This window comes from Chlorocebus sabaeus, chromosome 7 (assembly GCF_047675955.1).
Source record: "Chlorocebus sabaeus isolate Y175 chromosome 7, mChlSab1.0.hap1, whole genome shotgun sequence".
Classification (NCBI taxonomy): Eukaryota; Metazoa; Chordata; class Mammalia; order Primates; family Cercopithecidae; genus Chlorocebus; species Chlorocebus sabaeus.
Window position 1 is genome coordinate 131,175,771 of NC_132910.1, and position 22,483 is coordinate 131,198,253.

Sequence of the window (22,483 nt, forward strand, 5' to 3'; positions counted from 1 at the left end):
TAATGACGCTATGTATTTATGACATATTTTAACCTTGGTTATTTTTAACTGTGAAATACCTAGATGATATTATGTATAAGAAATATTGACTGGGAATCAAATTTATGGAGAGAAATATCATCCTTTGGGTTGAAAAATTGACCACTACTAGAATATAATTTCTGAAAATGCAGCCTGAAGGCAGTTCACTAGAGGGTAATTTTTCAGTGCAAGTAGGTAAGTTTTCACAGGATTCTGACAGTCTCACTCTCTCTCTTTCCGTCTCTCTTTTTAAAAAAACCTCTAAGGCACATTTTTGTTTAAAATATGCTTTAACTTCATTACTTCTCAAGACATCTTCTTTAATTCACATAGTCATATGACCTCTATCATTGAGAGAAAACTATTAGGCACTACTTTTAAATAATGAATTTTCAAAACAGTGTAAATGATCTGAAATCTACTTTCTATCAGTAATGAGAGAAACTGTGCACTATTTAGTGCAGTTTAATGGGCTTCCTAAACAATCTCTCAGTTTCTAGTTTTTCTCTTCTCTGAAGGATCCAAACACTGCTGTCAGCTTTTCCTTTCTAAAGCATGACGTTGGCCATGTCATCTAGCTCAAAAACCTGCAGTGACTTCCTGCGGTTTTTTGAATAAAGCAGAAAACTCTTAGACTGGCAGTGAAGGATTCTCTAATCTGATCCCAAAATGTATTTCCTAATTATTTCCCTTGCAACACACACTAGTTCCCCCTCCATGCACATGCTCATTGTAATGATTTTAATATTGGATTTTATAATATTGTAGCCAAAGGTGAAATTTGACATAGATGTCCCTTAGGAGCAGTTTTTAATATTAAGTAGCATGCAAAGTTTTCAATGTTTCAGACATTCTTTTAGATCAACTTAAAGTTCACATGCTTTTATGGAGAAAGAGAATAGCATGGAGAGTGAGTGAAAGGGAGGAATCTGTATTGGCTTTACTTGCAAAGTAATGACACTGTAAATCCAATCAAATGAAAGGCTTCCATGGAGTGTATCTTGGACATAGACTTCATTCTACAACTGTACTTTTCTTTTTTCCTTAGGGCCACTTTGGCACAATAGCTTGCATTGGGATATTAAAAATTTATGTTTTCTAAATTAATGATATCTCTTTTTCATACTGAATTATTAAGTATATTATATTAATGTTAAAAGTCTGTATCTTATGAGGTGATGTAGGTGATGTAAAAATCAATATCTCAAAGACAATTAAACCAAAACCAAACAAGAAGTGTCTCAGCATGATGCCAACCAGGATTCCATGTCACATTCAAATGTGACGTTGTATATTTTAGTCTCATGGAGATTAATCTGATAGCATTTACATTTGTTTGCTTGTGTGTGTTCATAATTAAACCTGTTGGAACATTTTTTGTGTTTTGACAGTTTGCAACTTGTTAATATTACGATTTCTTTTGTTATCCACTAGTATTTTATTTGTCCCTTTTTTGTGTGTGAGACAGATTCTCACTCTACTGCCCACCATGGCAGGATCATGACTCATCGCAGCCTCGATCTCCTGGGCTCAAGTGATCCTCCTACCTCAGCTTCTTAAGGAGGCGGGACCCCAGGTGCGCACCACCACGTCCAGCAATTTTTTTTTAAATTTCATAGACATGGGGGTCTCACTGTGTTGCGCAGGCTGGTCACAAACTTCTGGGATCAAGTGATATTCCTACCTCAGCTTCCCAAGTAGATGGGACCACAGGCGCATGCCACCATACCCAGCTATTGTTTATTTTGTTTTGTTTTAATTTTTTTTATAGAGGTGGAGTTTCTACAAAATGATACCCAGGCTGGTCTCAATCTTCTGGACTCAAGTGATCCACATGCCTTGGCCTCCAAAGTGCTAGGATTACAGGCGTGAGCCACCATGCCTGGTCTATTTATTCCATCTTAACCTTACAAATTATGTGATGACATATTCCCAGAGTTGTCCTTAATACAGGTAGTATTACATTTGCTATTGGGTTAAAGAGGCCAGCTCATTAACTTCTTAGTCCTCAAGTTTCTCATCTGTAAAATACTAATAATAATATTATCCAACCCAGTGAAATTGTGAGGAATAAATATTACATGGTTTCTACTCTTATTATTTTACATTTATCTATTAAGACATTTGCTCCAAAGGATCTTAATTCCATTTTTCTCATAATTTTGGTTCTCAAAAATAATCATTCAAATTAGGTATTAAGCAATATGACTTCAAATTTCAGAATTTCTGAATAATTCTCTAATTGAAAAAGAAAATACCCAAAATAAGTCTATGTCTATTCATATTCAAAAACTAAGAAAATTGTATTGTGGTATTTTATAAACCTTCCCATCACTTAGAGATCATGGTTTCAAATATGGTTTCCATGATGTTCTCAGATTCTGAAACTCAACACTGATAGACTGTACATGTATCTATATATGTATAAATATACCCTAACTCCTATGTGTATGTTTATTTAAGTATTAAATTTTAACTGTTATATTCAACTTCTTGTACCTCTTTTCTTGTACCTCTTTTTGAAAACTTCTTCCCTCCCACTGGCTTAGGTCTTCCTCCTACATAATCTCAGAATAATGAAGCTCGTCATGGACTGAAGCAAATCTCTCTTGTGTTGTCTGCTAGGCACCAAGGTTCCTAAGGTCAGGTTTGAGCCTTTGGTCTCTGGGCCCCACTACAGGAACCATGCACATGCCTTTATCACTGCTTACTGCTCATGACTGAATAAAGTGCTGGAAATATTGGCAGCCCTGCATTATTTAATAAACATTTATATATGCGATGAATATAGACAATTATTATAGAATGTATACATGCAAGGCCAACATTTGGGTATGAAATCTGCATTTCATTCTGATTTATTCTGCATCTACAGACAGCTCTCATTTGAATCTAAAGACTGCTCTCCATCCCATACCCTAAGAGGAATCTGTCTCCTAAATCAATCTGTTGCTTCTCGGGCTAAAAACATTCCTAGGTCATTCTTCTAGCAACCGGATATATTTCTCCCCCTTTCTTCTCTACACATAATCAAATTTATCTCCTTATTCTTCCAGGAGGCTAATCCATTGTATTTGCCTTCTCACTATTCGTTAATTGCTCAATGCATTGCTACCTAGCTTCTTCCAAATACTCCTTTGAACCTGTTTTGCATTCCTAATCTAGAAATCCAGTACACATTCTTTAGTCTGAATCTTTCTCAGTCTCTTCCTCAATGTAGTCCTTCTCTTGCCTTACTCCTTTATAAGGCTTCTCAATGCTATCTAGCTAAGAAGCTAGATAATTTTTCTCTGACTGTTTAATAAGTGTCCCACCTCTTTCTTTATACACAACCTTGGGTAATTTACTTACCTATGTGAGTCTAAGTTTTCTTCTTTGCATAATAGGGATAATAGCAGCATGTACTTCAATGAGATTATATGTGTTCAGAACGTAGTGTGTGCTTGGAATATAGTAAGCATTCAAAGAATCAAGGCATATTGTCAGAAATGTGTAAAGTGTGTGTGGTGAATGTTGAAATGAACATGTTCTGTCCTAGCATTGCTCTGGATGTCATATTGGCAGGAAGCTTCGAAGAGATACCCTGGGGTGGGGACCAAGCCTTTTTCAATAGAATGTGGTGAATAAGTAGCTTATATTATAGAATTCCACTTTTTATGAGATTGCTTTCCAAAGTATGGTTTTTACACGATAATAGGTTCTTTTTCTTCCTTCGTGTCACCTCAAAAAGGAGGAAATTGATAAGGACACATTTTGAGCAATTCTTTGTAGTAAGGCATAAGGTAGTTTATATTTAATATTGATTGCTGGACTTGGGTAGTTTGCAAAATATTTTGGTTAGGCCTCATCTTCCAAAATTGACTTTAATTCTTGATTTATTCATGAATTCATTCCACAGATGTTTATTAAACACCTACTGCGTGTTTGGCTCTCTACTAAATGTTGAAACACAATGGTAAACCAACAAGTATCCTTCTCTTAGAGAGCTTAACGTCTGTAAATACTCTGCAGTTCATCTGTAGCTTGCCATACAAACTGACAAGAAACTGCTTGAAAACCGTCTATGTTACAACTCTTATTTTCCTATACTGTATAGTTTTCAAAAATAGCGCTGTTGCTTAACATATGCTGATACATCCAAGTAATGCCATTACGGTATGCATTGGAAGAAACATTGACAATTTTTTAAATTTTTTTTTCTTATTTTTTCTAATCAAATCTTTTTCTCATTTCTTAAAAAAGAAAAAATATTTATTCTTATTTTTTCTCACATTTATTTTAAACAATATATTTAGAAATCATAATCTGACTTAAAAATACCTTTGATTTTCTCATTCTGGTAAAGTTACTATAATATTTATCTACATTATCTTTTGTCTAATAAAAGTCTCTTCTGGATTGGACATGGAAAACATTGACTTTAAGTATAAATTCTGCCAGTAAATGAGCTCACATCAGTTAAGCTGCCAGTCAGGCTTGGCAGAAGTCAGAATATATGAGTTCAATATACAAAATGTATATGTACAACCAGTAAAAACAGTCTTGTATAATTTGTGATTCTATTATTCCTTAGTATTGCAGTGCAAGAATAAGAAGTGGTTTATATGATTGTGTAGCTGGTCTAAGATGCATGTTCACAATCTATTTTTTCTGTTCCAATGATGTATAACTATAATCTATAAAGCATACATATATTTAAAATAAGGTTCCAAATATTATGATAAAAATAAGAAACAGGCTGTTATTTCACTCAGTATTGCATTGTTTCTAAGGCTGGTGGATTGGAGAAGGGACTTTTAAAGGCATTCATAATTTATATGTATTTTTCTTAGTTCTGGCCCAATATGTGTTGAATACAACAGAAAGCATTTTCCAAGGCTGAAGCTTACGCTTTTCAAACATACATCTCTCAAATCTGCTTAAGATGTTACTATGCAACCCGGTTTTATTTTTTTCATCCATTTGCATTTGTAGATGTGTTTCTCTCCCGGCCAGGTTACTAGAGCTGGCGGCTGCATGGTACAGATAGTGAGGCCTGCCGTATGTGGGTGTCTTCATGGAAATCACCTGGGGCCGAGAGTTCTGCTTTTCTCACCTTATCATATCTGGAACACAGATTTGCTCTGCTCATGATATTTTGGCATCTGTGAATCACCGTCATGTTGTCATATTCGCAGTTACAAAGTAGCCGATGGGAAAGGAGCCAACTACTTGAGGCATTTGCAATGGAAAAAAAAAGTCTGATTTCAGCACTATTCATTGGAACTGCTATTTGTGAAAGCATTTACTTCAGTTTCTAAGATGCTGGCAATAACTTTAATAGGCAGTGCATAACTCTGCATTTTTAGAAGAAATGTTCCTGTGTGCTGAACAGTGAAGAACCAGTAATTATTAAAACCCATGGGTAAAATGGTAAGCGTAGGAATTCAGAAGTAATTATCCATCATTTACTTATATTTTATCAAAATTACCTTCTAATTAATTGCATGATGGGCCAGTCATGTCATATAGATGATTTATGATAATTCTCTCAACCAATATATCCCTTATAATTTTATCTGTACTCTTCATGAACATATAAAAGTGGGTAAAACTCAATTTTAAAATTATATTGAATAGCAACAAAGGCGATCAGGGTGTGGCCTGAGAAATTAGAACAAATAACTTTGTAAAAGTGTGAAGCTTCCAAGAAAGTTAAATGAAAGCAAAATTCATCATAAGTATAAGCAAAGTTATACTAAAATATTTTTTAAAGATTATAATTTTATTATTCTGTTTTAGCTCTCCCTAATTAGTAAAGGCATCTCAGAAAGTGTTAAGTTCCCATCTTTCTGCACATATCCCTTCATATATTGTTTGGGTTAAAGGAGTAACCCCTTCTTATAACCTTCATAGAGATACGGCAAACCCCTCCACCCCACCCACACACAAGAAAAATCAAAACCACTGAGCTTTACTTTTTTATTTTACTGCACAATGTCTAACTACATTTAGGTTGTGCCAACTCAACTCAAACTTTGTATTGAATTTATGAATCTTTTCAAAAATGTTCCCTAGTAATTTTATACAAGGTTTGCTGTTGCCTCTGAAGGATTTGTGGTGACAAGATGGCAGTGCTAAGGCAAATACAAGGAAAGCCATTCATTTGCAGAGAAGTGTGAAGATATTTCCTGAAGTCAGCATTCATCAAAAATTTTGTTTCATGAAATACCATCACTGGAAAAAAACTACTCGGGAAAAGAAAATCTCTAAGGGCCGTAGTTCAATAATCTTGGGAATTCTGCACATTCAAGTTTCTCTAAGGAATTCAAATGAACACGAGTATTTAAAAGTACTTGCAAAATCTTTTAATAAAAACTGTTATAAAAATACAAAATATTTTCCAAATATATTTAACCACAGACTTTTTTTATTCCAACAACGAATGGCACCTCAGGGATTATCTTTTTGTTGGGAAATCTACCTTAAATGAAAAAACTCCCTATGATGGTTTAGGAAAACCTAAGTGTTTTCCAAAGCAAAGGAATAATGAGCTAGATCCTTGTCCTAAAACAAACAGCTGGTCAGTTTTTTCCTAATCATGGTATGAAAAAAAATCTTATTAATAATATATATTTTCATAATTCAAATTCCCTACCTGTTCTACTAATAGGAATGTCAGTCTTTTCTAGTGGTTGTATGTGCAGACTTTCACAAAGGAGCGTCTAAATTTTGGGTTTTCAGAGAAGTGTTATCAGACAAACATCAGTGATTTATGGGAATATGTAAATTGCTTTGCAGAAATGCACCTATATTAAATAGGATGATATTTTGAAATATGATAAAGAATAATGCCCCTAATATAAAAAGAGTTCCTATAAATACATATGAAATGGACTGATATGGTTTGGCTGTGTCCCCACCCAAATCTCATCTTGAATTGTAGTTCCCATAATCCCCACATACCATGGGAGGGAGCAGGAGGAGATAATTGAATCATGGGGGCAGTTTCCCCCATCCTGTTCTTGTGATAGTGAGTTTGTTCTCAGGAGATCTGATGGTTTTATAAGGGGCTTTCCCCTTCACTGGGCAATCATTCTTCTCCCTCCTGCCACCGTGTGAAGAAGGACTTGTTTCCTTCCCCTTCTGGTATGATTACAAATTTCCTGAGACCTCCCCAACCCTGTAGAACTGTGAGTCAATTAAACCTCTTTTCTTTATAAATTACCCAGTCTCAGGCAGTTCTTTATAGCAGCATAAGACACTGATACATGGACCAATATTCTAACAAAAAATAAGCAAAGAATATGAATAGATGTTTCATAGAATAGTAAGTACAAAGAGCCTATGTCTAAAAAAAATGTTTGTCTTTACTAGTGAACATAAATTACAGTTTAGAGCAACAATGAGAAAACTTTTTTTAAACCCATCAGATTGCCAAAATTAAAGATCATTTAAATCTAGAGCTGGTGAATATTTAGGGAAATTGTTATTATCAACTCATAAGGGAGGTTATGTATTATTGTCAGTTTCTAAAAGTTTAATCTATCAGTGTCTATTTAAATTATTAAAATTATAAATCTATATATCCTCTGACCCAGCACAGTTAATCCTGCAGGAATTATATATATATATATACACACACACATATATATATATACACACACACACACACACATTAATGAGCTCTTTTGTGGCTGAATTCTTCAGCTTCTCTCTTCTCTTACCTCCCTGCCCTCTCCAGTTCCTCCTGTATTAATCTGCTGGCCTGTCTCTGCTTCATTATCTCAAGTGTCACTGCTAAATTAGCCATGATGAAACTGAAGATCTGATCAGTCACCACTTTTGGTGGTCTTGGAAGTCTAAAGTTGCTGCCATTGTTACTGGCTAAAGTGCAACTGCCACCAAAGCCCCTAGTCACAGTGCCTCTAAAGCTTTCTATTTCCAAGCCCTTGTGCTGTGATTTAATTTCCATCACAATACTTTTGGGGTTGGGAGCTTGATGAGGCTCTCTCTGTCCCTTCCCTGACTTGGATTTTTACTAAGCCAGGAAAACACTACTATATGCTGCTGAATCTTGGGTACTACAGCGTTTTGGAAATACTGCTTCTCCAGTTCATGTCCGTGGCAACCCCCCTCCAAATGTTCATGGGATCAGCACGACTGTCGAGAAAGTTTTCAGCATCAGAAACAGGCTAGGTCCAGGGTGGCACTCCTCTGTGACGCACTGCCCTCAGAGCGGAGACCAGCCTGCTGTTCTAGATTCCTTCCGCCTGCATGATAAGTTTCCTTGCAGGAACACTTCATCTTTTCTTGCAGTCTGGCCTTGGTCTGTGGCAGGGCAGATATTAGTGTAGTGCTACAATTCCGTGGTAAGGAGGAGGCAGGTGGGAGCTGAAGGTCCATGCTACTTTGCTCCCTGGAGGTACTTCTACCTCTTGTGCAAATCCATGGGGGGAAGTTCTCATCCATCCTCACCTGCAGCCAGCCCCTTGTGTACCAAACTCAAATGAAGCTAATCATATTAAGGAAGGGCTTATAAGCAACTGACTCTTATCCATTGTCAGACCCCTGTCCAAGCAAATGTCCTGCAAAAATGATTTATGGTTACAGCAATGTTCACATGGAGACTGTCTCATGGCTCCTTTACCAGAGTTCTCTTTTGACACAGATCTGGAAGTGATTGTTTTTCTGTCCTCGTTTACCTAATCAAACTCATTCATGTGAGCCACATGTGCTCGCCCCCTCCTGCTGGCAACTGCTTCTCCAGGACTCCGGCCCACCGCACTCATCAGGTGGAATCCCTGCCTGATTGTCTCCTCTGCTGGAGCCTCTGTTCTCTTTCTAGTTGTGAAGTCCCCTAGTGTGAGCCCTCCACTCTTTTTTATCTTTCCATCGGTGAGATCATCCACATTCCTGGTGCCAAATTCCATCTGTGTTTTTACATTTAAATTTATATCTTCAGCCCAGTGATTCTCAACCCTGAGCAATTTTGCCCACTGCCTTGTCCTCACTCAGCCATTTCTGGAGACATTTTTTGTTTTTCACAACGGGGTGGGGGAGATACTGTCATTAAGCAGACAGAGGCAAGAGGTGCTGTGACATATCCTATGATGCAGACATGCACAGGACAGCCCCCAGAACAAATAAATATCTGGGCCAAAAAGTCTATAGTGCTGACGTTGAGAAACACAGTCCCTCTGTTATGAACGCATATTACGCCACATTGCCACTAACATGGCGATGTGTGCCTTACACTTGAAAGGGCTAAAAGAGAAATCTTTATTTTCCTCCCAAAGTACGTTTTTTTCTCTTGGACTCCCATCTTGGCAGCCTAATCTATCTTACCTCCCAGAAACCTAGGAGTTGGCTCAATTCCTGTCTTTTTCACATTCTCACATCCACTCCATCAGCAAAGTCTGTGAGCTCTACTTCCAAAATTTATTCTAGAATCATCCATTTCTCTTCATGTCCATTGAAGCCACCACATCTGACCCCCACCATGCAGTAGCCTCTGAATTCTTCTCCCAGCGGCTGCCTGAGACCCCTGCTTTCCATTCCCGTAGCGCCTGAAGAACTCTTTAAAAACATGAATTGGACATCTCTTTTCATCCCTGTAGCTATGCTCTCGCACTGCTATAAAGAAATACCTGAAACCGGGTAATTTATAAAGAAAAAAGGTTTAGTTGTCTCATGGTTCTGCAGGCTGTATAGGAAGCACGGCTGGGGAGGCTTCAGGAAACTTACAATCACAGCTGAAGACAGAGGAGAGGCAGGAACTTCTTACATGGCCAAACAGGAGAAAAAGAGCGAAGGGAGATGTGCTAACCCTTTTAAACCAGTAGATCTCGTGAGAACTCACTATCACGAGAAAGACAAGGCGGAAGTCCGCCCCCATCATCCAGTCACCTCCCACCAGGCCCCACCTCCAAAGGCAGGGATTGCAATAGTTGGGAGGGTGCAGAATCCAAGCCATATCACTCCCAAACCCACATGTCATCCCTTTGCACTTAGCAAGTGGCCCTCAAGTTCTAAATCTTGTCTTATGTCCAGCTTCCAGAGCTTTTTTCCAAGTCTTCTCGCTCTGAGAGGCTTTCTCCTAGTGGTTTCCAAACGTTCTGCCCTCAGGCCCTCGCTGTTGTGCTTCCGTCTTCCCGGAGCGCTCTGCTGCCAGATCCTCCCAGTCTGGCTACTGCTGCTGCTCATCCACCCAGGTCACATCTTGTGAGCGCACTTTCACGGCCATGCAAAATACAATGGATTCTGTCACTCACACACTATTATGATGCCCTGTTTTATTTTGTTCAGAGAATTCAGTATGGCTTTGTTCATTTTGTTATTGTTCTCAAAACTCTGGACTAAAGGGTCCATGATGCCATCTTTCCGTGCTTCACCTTAGTTGGTGCTCAGTAAATATTAATTAAATGAATGATGCTGGTCGGTCGCTGTGGCTCACGCCTGTAATCCCAGCACTTTGGGAGGTCAAGTCCGGTAGATCAGTGTCAGGAGTTCAAGATCAGCCTGGCCAACATGGTGAAACCCCGTCTCTACTAAAAAAAATAAAATAAAATTAGCCGGGCGTGGTGGTGGGTGCCTGTAATCCCAGCTACTCAGGAGGCTAAGGCAGGAGAATGGCTTGAACTCAGGAGGCGGAGGTTGCAGTGAGCTGAGATGGTGCAACGGCACTCCAGCCTGGGCAACACAGCGAGACTCCATCTCAAAAAAAAAAAAAGTGCTGTCCAGCAGTGCACATAACTAGAAATGAGGCCTCAGTTGTTAGATAGACTGATACTGAGGCTTAGTCCAGAGGGAATAATTCTAGAAGTGAATTTACAAATGACAAAACAGCAGTGTGGATCCATATGATGGAGCTTCTTTCCAGAAGTCTGCCTTTCTGCCAACATTCATATGGTTTCTTTGATCCCTCTCTTCTTGTAATCCACTCATAAAAACAATAACGCAAGACATAACACTCTATATTTATTCATTTTCCAGCTAGATTACAAGTTGCTTAAGAGTGAAGGTTCTTGTTTGTTGTTGTATCACTTGTGGCATAGCACTGGACCTAAACATGCTAGACTTTCCTGTATAGCTAACATACTTCAAATTGGGTGCGTGGAGTTTGTGATAGCTCTTTGCTACTCATACTTTTTCTTACTCTCTGATTTTCTGATGAGTTCTAAATAATGGAGGCACTCTGGCATTTCATATTTAGAAAAACCTAAGCTTACATAATAAATGTTATTTGATAACTATTATAGCAAAAAGTAGAAAAACAGATTCATTCAAACATTATAAAAGCTAGCCTATATTGAAGGCTAATTATGAGTCAAGCAGTATTCTAACAGCTTTACAAAAACTGATTCATTTAATTATAACACAATAGCCCTATAAGATGGTGCCTATTATTTTCCTCCTTTTGCAGTTAAAGAATTAGTGGCAGAAAGAGATAAATGAGTTACTGAAGGTCACCCTGTAGTGAGGGGGTATTGAGATACCCTTTGAACCCAGGTAGTGTGACCCTTGAGTCAGTTCTCTTAAACTCAAGCTATTCACTTTTGATAAACACTATGCAATTGATTTCTTAAAATTCTTTAAACCTTTCAAGTAACAAAATCCTTTCTACCTAAATGCAACTTTTTAAAATTCCACAAGCTGACTTACTGCTGCATACTCTGTACAATTAAACATGTTTCAACCCTCTACTAACTTCAGTGATAAATAATATTTCTGCTTTATGGTATGCATGACAAATTCTTTTTTATCATCTCTAAAAATGCAAGACCTTAGATGAATACACTAACATATCTTCACAGTAGAGTGGGGGAGGGCGAAAACCAGGAAAATAAATTACTCCAGTAATGCATTTTGGCATTGTAATGGTCCATTTCTAGCAAAGAGCAAAATAGACATTATATAACCTGCTCTTATTTGATACTATCTTTTTAAGTTTAGTGATGATTATAATCTAAATAAATCAATATGAGCAAAATTTAAGAATAAAGATAACCATAAAACATTTTAATTGTCCTTTCTATCAAAAGGAATGTATTTGTTATTCGTAACTACAAAGAATCATGCTAATTTTCACAAAAGGCTTAAGATTCAACATACTCAGCAGCAACAGATTCACATAACAACCCATGAAATGCATAAATAAAAATCTGCATTAAAAGAACATTAGAGGCCAGTCTGAAACAGAGAGAAATGAAAATATTCAGAGTCAATGTCTTTCTAGGTAACCGATTCAACTTTAAGAGCCATCTGGTCCTTTTCATGCTCCATATCCATTGTTCTCTACCAATGTAGACATGGACATGGTTTTTGGTCCCCTAATTAAGTGGAATCTATGTGGAATGGTAGGGCAGTGCCACACAACCATTTCCATTTTGTTTTTTGACAAGATATTTCCCATCAATGATTAGATTTTGAAAGGATCTTACATCAAGGCCAGCTAGTATATTCACTTTATAGATTTTTTGCGTTATTTACTAAATCTTAACATTCTAATACATATCTCAGGTAATCAAAAGGAGAGATACCTCCATTATTTTCCAGATAAAGAAACTGTGGTACACAGGTATAATTTCAAAAGCTGTCCAGCCAGTTCTGTAGCAGGGATGGAGCTTCAAGTCAAGGAATTGAAGTAAAATCCTTTCCTTACCACACAGTAGCTGTAAGGCCTTAAGATAATGCACACAGGATCTCTTAATGTCCTCAATTATAAAATGAGACTAATGTGTATAAAAGTGCTGAGCCCAGTCTACTGAGTGTTTTGCTGAACTTGAAAAATCTAAAACTTAAAAAATCTGAAAACAAACTCATTATTTTCTCCTTCCCTAATTTTGCACCCTTTTTGTTTCTCTTGTGATCACTGCATTAGTAAATGGTGCTTCAGTCACTTAAGCCCCAAATCAGAATGATATTCCATAAACTTCTGTTCTCAGATGGTTAAAACTATCTGTCAATTATGCTTTCCAAATGCCTTGGGAGCCTCTCTCCTTATTTACACTCTCATGGCCATTGTGTCAGTTAATGTGAAGGTCTCTTAACCAGCTTGCTTCATTCGGTGTAGCCATCCACCACCTTGCTAACTTGATTATCCAAAACAGAAATATATCAGCCTAACTTTTAAAACTGATCCACATTTCTTCTGCTTAAAAAGTTGGATCATCTTAAAGCAGCATACTGATCTAGGCCTTCCGGAATGATTTCCTCCTTCAAAGACTTTCTCTAATTTGGGCCAAGTGAGCACGCTGGAAATATTCTAGGCTGTGAGGTTTCCCCATGTCTTTGACCTTTGCCTATCCATTTGTCATTGTCTGATTGTCTGATTAAATTCCACTCACTCTTTCCCTTCAACCTTCAAATAATGAAAAATAAGTTACCTTGCACACCCAATAACTCCTGTGTCACACACACACACACACACACACATCCTCACAAAAACAGATGAACTTACCCAGAGTATTGAACATGTCAAAAAAGGTGATTCATTTCAAAAATCAAAAATACCCATGCTCTTTTTTTCTTTTCTTTTCTTTCTTTTTTTTTTTCTGAGACAGGGTCTCACTGTCTCACCCAGACTGGAGGGATCCAATCAGCTCTCTGTAACCTCAAACTCCTGAGCTCAAGCAATTCTTCCATCTTAGCTTGCTGAGTAGCGGGGACTATAGGCATGTACTACTACATCCAGCTGACTTAAAAATATATATACAGAGAGAGATGAGGGTCTCACGATGTTGCCCTGGCTGGTCTCAAACTCCTAGCCTAAAGTGATCCTCTCACCTTGGCCTCCCAAAACACTGGTATTACAGGCATGAGCCACCACAACTGGCTTCCCAGCTTTTTCTTCTTTATCTTTTCTGTGGAGAGTTCATTTGAAGATGAGTTTCTGAAGGGAAGAGTCTATTGCCCCTCCTCACACTAAGATAGTATACGTGTCTCACCCTAAAATATTTTCAAAGAGGACTTTGCAAAGCTGTGAGAAGAGCTAAATGGCCACCTCTCTTCCACTGTCCTTATGTCCATCACCAGTGCACTCAGGTAGAAGAGTTAAGGTCAGTGGCTGCAGCCCTTGATTGGTAAGCTGATGGATAGGAACGTGCTTCTAACTAGAGAGAAGTTGGCAGCAAGACTGAGAAATTACAGCCCTGGCTTGCACAGAATGAAGCCCAGATATCGCTTAATTGGTGGCCTTGATTTGGGCTATAGTCCAGCTCTTTACAACCTGATACATTCATTGCATACTGTTGTGATGTTACTTTGAGCTGTTTAGGGAAATGTTTTATCACAGTTGTTTACAACAGGGAAAAACACTAAAAATTGTTCACACTTTAACTCTGTTTGTATAACACGTCATGTGAGTAGCCATCAGCTTTCCAAGCTCATCAGCTACCTGCATCTCGTCCCTTTAGGGCATGTTGGACAACCTTAAGACAAAATGATAACTTTTCCTCCACAGAGTGGTTGACCATATGCCCCTGGTTTGCCGAACCCAGTGCTGGATCACATTAGTGTGCTAGCATCTTGTTTGTTTACTTCCTTCTTTAAATCTCAAAACTTTTCCAGTATGAGCAATAAATTTTATGTCCACTCTATCCAAAAGGGGATTAAGCAGAGGTCAGAATTTGTCTCTGCAATGCTTGAAAATGGAAAACTGAGCAAAAGACAATTGCAATATTGCAAAAGGGATCCAGCTTAGGATTCGAGGAAGACTCTTTAATGAGAGGATGTTTGGGATTCAAAAGTTAGAGCAAGAATTAGATGAGGGAAGTGGCTTTCTCAGCTCTCACATTTGCTAGGGTCCCAAGCCTGAGAAAGGAAACAGGGCTGCACGTTTTAGCAACAAAAAAGAAAGGCCAGTGTCTCTGCAGCATGATGAGTGAGGAGGGTGCTGGGAAAATTAGAACAGGGAAGTCAGCAGAGTTCTGAACAAGTCTTGGAGGCCATGTCAAGGATTTTAAATGAGCGATAAAAAGAAAATGTTGCAATAGTTAAGTAGGATTGAAAGTTGATTATACCTGCTTATTAAAAAAAGAAACAAAAAAAAAACCACTCAACATCTGTGTGGATAAAGGATTAGGGTTGGGGTTAGGTGCATGAATAGCGAGAGAATTGTAACGACTCTTGGCAAACTAAAGTAATAGCCATTTTGAGAGATTGTGGAAATTTAGCTATTGTGGTAGTAGTAGAGGAAGAAAACTGTTTTTCTTTGCTGGTTCAGTAATAAATTGTTTATTTTCAAAAACGAACAGAACTAAAACTTGAGAAATTTATTTTGCCCTAAATGCTTCTTTTTATATCAAAGCAGAGACATCTTGAAATCATCTCTGTAGATGGATGAAAACTTATATTAATTGTTTCATTTACTATTAGTCAGTTTTGCCTTTAATTGCTTGAGAGGGCACCATCAGGGAGGAAATGCAATCCCAACTAGTGCAACATGAGAGACAGGGCACCGGGAGAGAAAGGTCTGCTCAGAAGCAGAGCTGTTCCCAAGGAGCCAAGAGAATTGTCAGACCACTCCATCCATCCCTGAGCACCCGACCCCTCTCTAAATCTTATTCGAGAGTCAATCTAGAACTGGAGTGAGAAGCAGTTTTGCTGTCCTGACAGTTTAACACTCAAGTGAACTGAGATGAATTTGCAACATGATCTACCTCTGTTTACAAATTAGTATCTACACATTATCAATTTTGCAAGCATTGGGATTTTACTTGTTTTGAAGATACAATAAAACAAAGCTAAAAACAATTCTCCATAATTTGAAAAACTCACCATCAGCATTTGTGACGTACAGAGACAGCTGAAAAAAAAATGCATCTGCGTAGTCTTGCATATGCAAATAAAGCAGAGTTCCTAAGGAAATTATACTTGATACTTTTGGTTTTCACTTCTGAGAAAACCAATTCAGGTTCTACTGGAAAGTAAACAATCAAAAGAGTTTCTTCTACTGCTGCTGTTTCTCCTAGTTATCCCTCTTTTCCTCTGATTGGGATTAAATATCATATTGATTCTGGCCGGCTTGTTTCAAGTGTAACCTTTGGTACACATTGCATGAAACCTTGATTTTACCTTATTTCATCTCAGTGATATTTGTGACGTATTGTAAATAAAAATCTCTTAGACGTTAACGCAGTACAGTGAAAAGTATATAAGGAACTCGAATAACTAATGTCATATTTGAAAAGAGTACATTTGATATTAATAACTTCTACCAGTGGTATTTTATTTTTATTTAGTAGAAATGAAATTCTCTATGACACCTAACCATTAAATTTTCTGGAATAGACCTTAATCCACGTGCTTCTCATTATAGACATTGAGTGGAATATGCTCCAATCTACACCCGTGACCTGGATAATGTGCCCTGTAATTTCTGCTTTTGCTCTCAGACATGAAACTCATTAGCTTTTGTGGTTTCAGTGCACATGCAATGAACAGAAAAGCATTTAATTATTACCACCAAGGAGGTGATTTTCTTTTTGGGTAAAAAAGAAACTAAATGAGGTCAGGAAAAGTTTTTTTTTTAAGTTGCACTGTAATTGTGCTTAGTATAACAATGCATCATTCGTTATATCATTTACTGGATACCAATAAATGATATGTTTTATTTTAACAGGCAATTTGCTGCTAGAAGTGTGTTTTCCATTTAAAAGGTAAGTGCCTTTTTAAGAAATATTATATAAAATTATCATCATTTCTGATTTGTAGCTTTGAAGAGCCTGTTAATCTTAAAGCCCCATGGCTGACAGCTGTGTTGTTCAAAGGCGAGGATGTATGGTATTAATTATCTTAAGCTCCAGATTATTATTCATGCTGCTGACATTAAGTATAAAGGACAAACTGGCACATTTTTCTATTTTAGTAAGAATAATTAATTAACCTGATGATTTTTAAAAGAAATACCTGTTGAAGTGAGATACAACTAACACAGTTCAGTTTGATCACATTTGTTTCAGTTGTAGATGGATGTAGATAATTTTCCTGGAAATTACTGGTAACTTACAGTATGGTCACAGGTTTTTGTTTTTTGTTTTTTGTTTTTTGTTTAGTTTTTCTTTGTTATTTGTTTGGTTAATAGGAATCAGAGAATGGCTTATACATGTTGAAAGTTAAAAATGCTTATGTCTGAAAGATATTACTTACCAATAAAGACTGTACAGGTTTTACCAGACTACATTTATATTTTCAAATTTTGCAAAGTATTAGTTGCAACCATGAGTTAAATTTTAGAGCTGGCTAACTCTAGTATTTAAATTTTCAAGAATTCTGTGATGTTTAAAAGAAAACTAAATGCTTAAGTAGAGAATACTTTGTACTTTATTATATACCCAAAAATGTCTACTTCATTGTGTTATTTCTCAGTTTGTCTTTCCCTAAGCATTCATTCAGACAGTGAAAATATAGAGGGGTGATTAGTTACTGTATTCCTGGTATAGTCTTTGTTTCTCTAACAAGTCATGGTGAATGTCTTCAAAAGACAGCCTTCTACAGCATCCCTGGCAAACATCAATCTCTATTATTGCTCTAGCTTGGAAGATCTACTTGTTTATACCTCTTGGTTGAGTATAATCACTTTTTTACTTTTATACATTTTGGATGCTGTAAGGAGAGAAACTTCTTGCCTTTAGGGCATTTGAATTCAGCTTCTGGTTGTAATAACAGAGGAACTCTGTGTGTAATTATGTTGCCAAGATAAGTAAATTAATAAATTATAACTCTTTCCTCCACCTAATACTTGATTATTTATGGGGTTGTATTTCTGCTATCAGGTAATGTTGGTGTATTAGCTTGATGTATTAGCATCATGCTAAATATCACAGCTAGTTATGTGGTTAGCAAAGCAATGTATTTTACAGGCACTTTGCTTTATGAAAATAGCACGTCTGTTACTTGTAAATTCCTGCTCTCTTATGGTAGGAGCCCATAATTCTGTTAAGTAAGCTACGAAGAATTATGTTCCAAAGTGTAATTCACAAATTCTGCCTTGTCATGGAAGTTGGCAGCTATGACAGAATTACAACAAAGTTCTTTTTTTATAAGTTTAATCTCAAGCTATATAAATACATGATGTACAGGTTATGCGAGCCATGGTTTAGACTACATTGTTGAAAAACAATCAAGAAAAGTAAAAAAGTTACCAATTTTGAAAGTTTTATCCTCCTTCCATACAAACTGGGTAGTCAAAAGAATATAGGCTTTAGGGTCAGTTAGAACTCACTTGTAGACCTACCTCCAGCTCTTACTTGCTGTGTGACTTCAGGCAAGTTACTTAACCTCTCTGAGACATTTAGATTAGTTTTCAGACTGAATATAATAATACTTATTTTGCACAACTGCCATAAACATGCTGCAAGTAATTTGTTGGTTGCCTGCTTTCCCCTAAAAGTCAATCTCATCTTGTGTACACAACCTCAAATTCCTTATTGCTGTATCTGATACAACTATAATTTTATGGTAAGCTTGTCTCTTTTTTTTCTTCTATGTATATAAACTTGGCCTTGAATGTACTAACCTGGTAGAATATTCACATCTACGACATAAAGCATAATATCTTGCTAAACTCTGTATAAAGACGCTACCTTCTGTTGGTGTCAAAGTGTACACCCCGGGTATTGATTTACAGGCATTTTGTGAACACAAACAACTCTCATTTTAGTAACTGTTTGTGAATCTTAAATACTTCTTTCCTTTTTTGTCTTCTCTTCCGTGCCGCTACTTAGGCTATTTCCTGTCCAGAGACCTAGTCCTCTTTACTACATACTAAAGCTTAGAAGTGGGGCCTGTTCTAGCTTCTTTTATTCCTTTATTTAGGAAAGCATCTTGCAATCCTTTCTCTCCAAACTCTGCTGGGTAATTGAATAGCTAAATGACTGAAAATGTTTCAATAGCCTTTCAAGATAGTGTTTACATTTTAATGAGCTTTTGTAATGGCTTCACCTAAATGCAAGAGAATATGATGATCTCTTTGGTATGGGGAAGAATTTGAGGCCCAAAGTCATTCCCAGGCAGCCCTGTAAACTTATGAAAGTAGGGTTGCCTCCTCTCCATGCTTGTTATAAAGCTTCTACATGCGGACAAGACTTCACGTAAATATTCTCTTTCTCTTTTTCCGCTTTCTCCCACTGCAGATAAAAAATTTCAAATGGACATAAATTGATGTCTCGCTCTCCTCTGAAAATTGTGAACACATTATTTTAAATCTTCTCTGTACTATTCTCCAACCCCCTTGGATTTTTTAGTTGCCTTCAAAATTTTAAGAGTAATTTATATTTATCGTTTATCACAAATTCTCATACACCTGAGCCAAACGGTTTTGTTAAGTTTGGGGAAATCAAGACTTTTGTCTTTCCAATCAGGAAACAGAGAAGGACGTGACTTGGCTAAACTCGGCAGAGTGATCATCGGTTAATACTGGGGTTTCTGACAACCCAAAGCAGTTCAAATATGCCAACGTCATTCTCTCACGTAAAAGCAATTCATGTGCTATTTTTCTTCTATGGATTTACTCATGCATATGCAAATACGAGACAGAAGAAAACCAGACAAAATGTACTGCATGTGGTAATGTGACTCACGACTCAATAAGCCAGGCCCTCCCCAGGCTCCTTGCCAGTATAAACTTGGTGTTGACAGGGAGCTCGGTGTTTTCTAATAGCAAAAAGCCAAAAATGAAAATAGTTTACAAGTGATAAATGAGAGATTCATTTTTAAATAGAAATTCTCTGCTTGAATAATGCAATGTATATATGACATTAATAAAGTCCTGGGAAAAATGATAGAAGACCTGCATGTCACATTTTGCCGGGCACAGTTAACTAATCCTGGTGACTAAGAAAAAAGGACAATGGATTCCCCTGAGAACTTTTTAATTGACCCTTAAATGTCATTCCAAGTGCTTTAATAATAAAGAATCGAAAAGCTTTGACATTTGTTGATTGTTTATCTTGAAGTTTTCTGTTGATTTATTTTCTATTTTTACTGAAAAGTTACTGCTGGATTCTAGTGCTTTCGGAAAATACCTTTTTTATCTCATCATATCATCTGTGTGAGTCTAACTTTCCTATGGTTTGCCTCACTCTTCTCAAGCCAAAACCAACTAATTATACCTGTCACAAAACAATTTCTTCTCCAATCAGACAAATGGATGTTTTTGTTCATTCTTTGCTTCTTGATTGTTTTAAACAGCAATCCTATATTAATTTTGATAAATCCACACACTGATATTAAAATGATCACAAAAGGAGCATGTGACAAGTTTATCTGGGCTTATAGGTTAGAAGTTGGATAGGGGTGTCCATTGTGAGCATTGCAACGATATGAGAAGCACTCAAATCTAAAGTTAACACTTCTGAATAAATTTATTTTTTTAGCATGCAGTTTTTCCTGGAAGACTGAAAAATCCAGAAACTTTTTTTTTACATCTAGAATGTCCTGTCTTGCATATATTCTTTAAAATCTATATCACATATTGTTGACTTCCTTGCCAAAGACACACGTGCATTTCTATTTTATTTTTTGATAATTCTGATATTGTACCTAGTTCTCTGGAGCTATGGTACCTCTATTTTATTTCTGAATCAAGCTCTATGCTTCTTTATACCTACCAACTTTTGACATGTTTTCACTGGCAATTTGGTCATTAACATATTTGCGAGATCTAACTTTGTATCACTATTTCAGATGAATATGTAAAGCATAGAAAACCAGATAAAATGTTGGGTTTCTTTAAATGAATTTCGTCTCTATAGAATAAAATTTAGCATTCGATCCTTTTTTCCACATCACCACACATTTCCTTTTTTACATTTACCTTAGAGTAAATATATTTGCCTCACACCACTTTAGAGAGTGATTAAGGTGCGTGCTTGGGCCACCTTTTTCTCCTCAGATTTCCCAAGAATTAGTTTTCTTCATTTAAATAATTACAACAAGTACAAAACCTTCACACTGAAAATCGGCATAGATATTACAACTTGAATTATACAATAAAATAAACATGAGCAAGCTTTTCTTTCCACGATGAAAGTTCATTATAGAAACAGCATCAAATGCAACTCCTAGATCATGGTGAATTTAAAGAAGACAAAATTTCACCATCACCCAATTGTTCTGAGATAACTACTACTGGCATTCCAGTGTTCAACTGGACTTTTAATGCATTTATTTGTACATAATCAATGTATGGTACCTGTGCAATATATAGACTAATCTCTTCTTATAGGCCGTTTTACCTTACTCAGTTTCAGTTACCTGTGGTCAACCATGGTCCCGAAAATATTAAAAGAAAAATTCCAGAAATAAACAAATTCATCCATTTTAAAACGTGTGCCGTTCTGAGTAGTGTGGTGAAATATCATGTCATCCTGCTCTGTCCTGCCCCAAACTTGGGCCATCCAATTGTCTAGCACAGCCACACTGTAGACACTACCCACCCGCTAGTCACTGATGTGGCTGCTCCTGACATCCAGCCGTCGGCATCATCACTGTGGGTCTTGGTCTGGGAACCTACACTCATCCTCCTGGATAGTTTAAGCTATCTCTGGATTATATATAATACCGAATAGAATGCATATGCTATGGAAATAATTGTTCTACTGCATTTTTATTTGTATTATTTATAATTGTAAATTTGTAAATTAGAAAAATCTTTCTGATTATTTTCAATCTGGGGTCGGTTGAATCCAAGGATGCAGAACCTGTGGATATTGAGGGTCCACATATATGGTTATAATTCTCCTAATTTACTATTAGCTATTGTTATTAATCTCTTACTGTGCCTAATTTATAAATTAAACTTTATCATAGGTATATAAGTATAGAAAAAAACATACTATATATCGGCTTCTGTACTATTTTTATTTATTTATTTACTTATTTATTTTTATTTTGTGTATTTATTTTTTTTTAGACAGGGTCTCACTCTGTCACCCAGGCTGGAGAGCAGTGGCGCCACCTTGGCTCACTGCAACCTTTGCCTCCCGGGTTCTAGCGATTCTCCTGCCTCAGCCTCCTTAGTAGCTGGGATTACAGGCATGCGCCAACACACTGGGCTAACTTTTGTATTTTTAGTAGAGACACGGTTTCATTGTGTTGATCAGGCTGGTCTCGAACTCCTGACCTCGTGACCCACCCACCTCAGCCTCCCAAAGTGCGGGGATTACAGGTTTGAGCCACTGCGCCCAGCCGGGGTTCCTTACTACTTGTGGTTTCAGGCATCCACTGTAGGTCTGGGAAGGTATGCCCTCAATGAGTCGGGGGGCTACTGTATTCCAATTCTCTTTCTTAGATACGCTGTTTTCCATCCTGCCCTCTCTCCTGAGAGGCATCAAGGTCTCTCTGGATCTGGATTTTGTCTGTTCAGGGAGAGAGATAGACAGGGAGATGAGAAGGATATAAGAGAGTGAGATCAGGGTTTCTTTCTCTGGCTCCCTCCCTCCAAGATCACCTCAAGCTGTCTGTGTCCCTTGGCCACAGT

General features: G+C 37.2%; 1 long non-coding RNA gene across 1 annotated transcript in view; it reads left to right on the forward strand.

Moving 5' to 3' along the window:
* LOC119622305 (uncharacterized) overlaps window positions 1-22,483 on the forward strand; it is a 1,408,766-nt gene that overhangs the window by 478,964 nt on the left and 907,319 nt on the right. Inside the window, exon 3 of the long non-coding RNA XR_005238953.2 lies at window positions 16,625-16,661. This is a non-coding gene — a long non-coding RNA (uncharacterized lncRNA). The remainder of the gene's footprint in view (window positions 1-16,624; window positions 16,662-22,483) is intronic.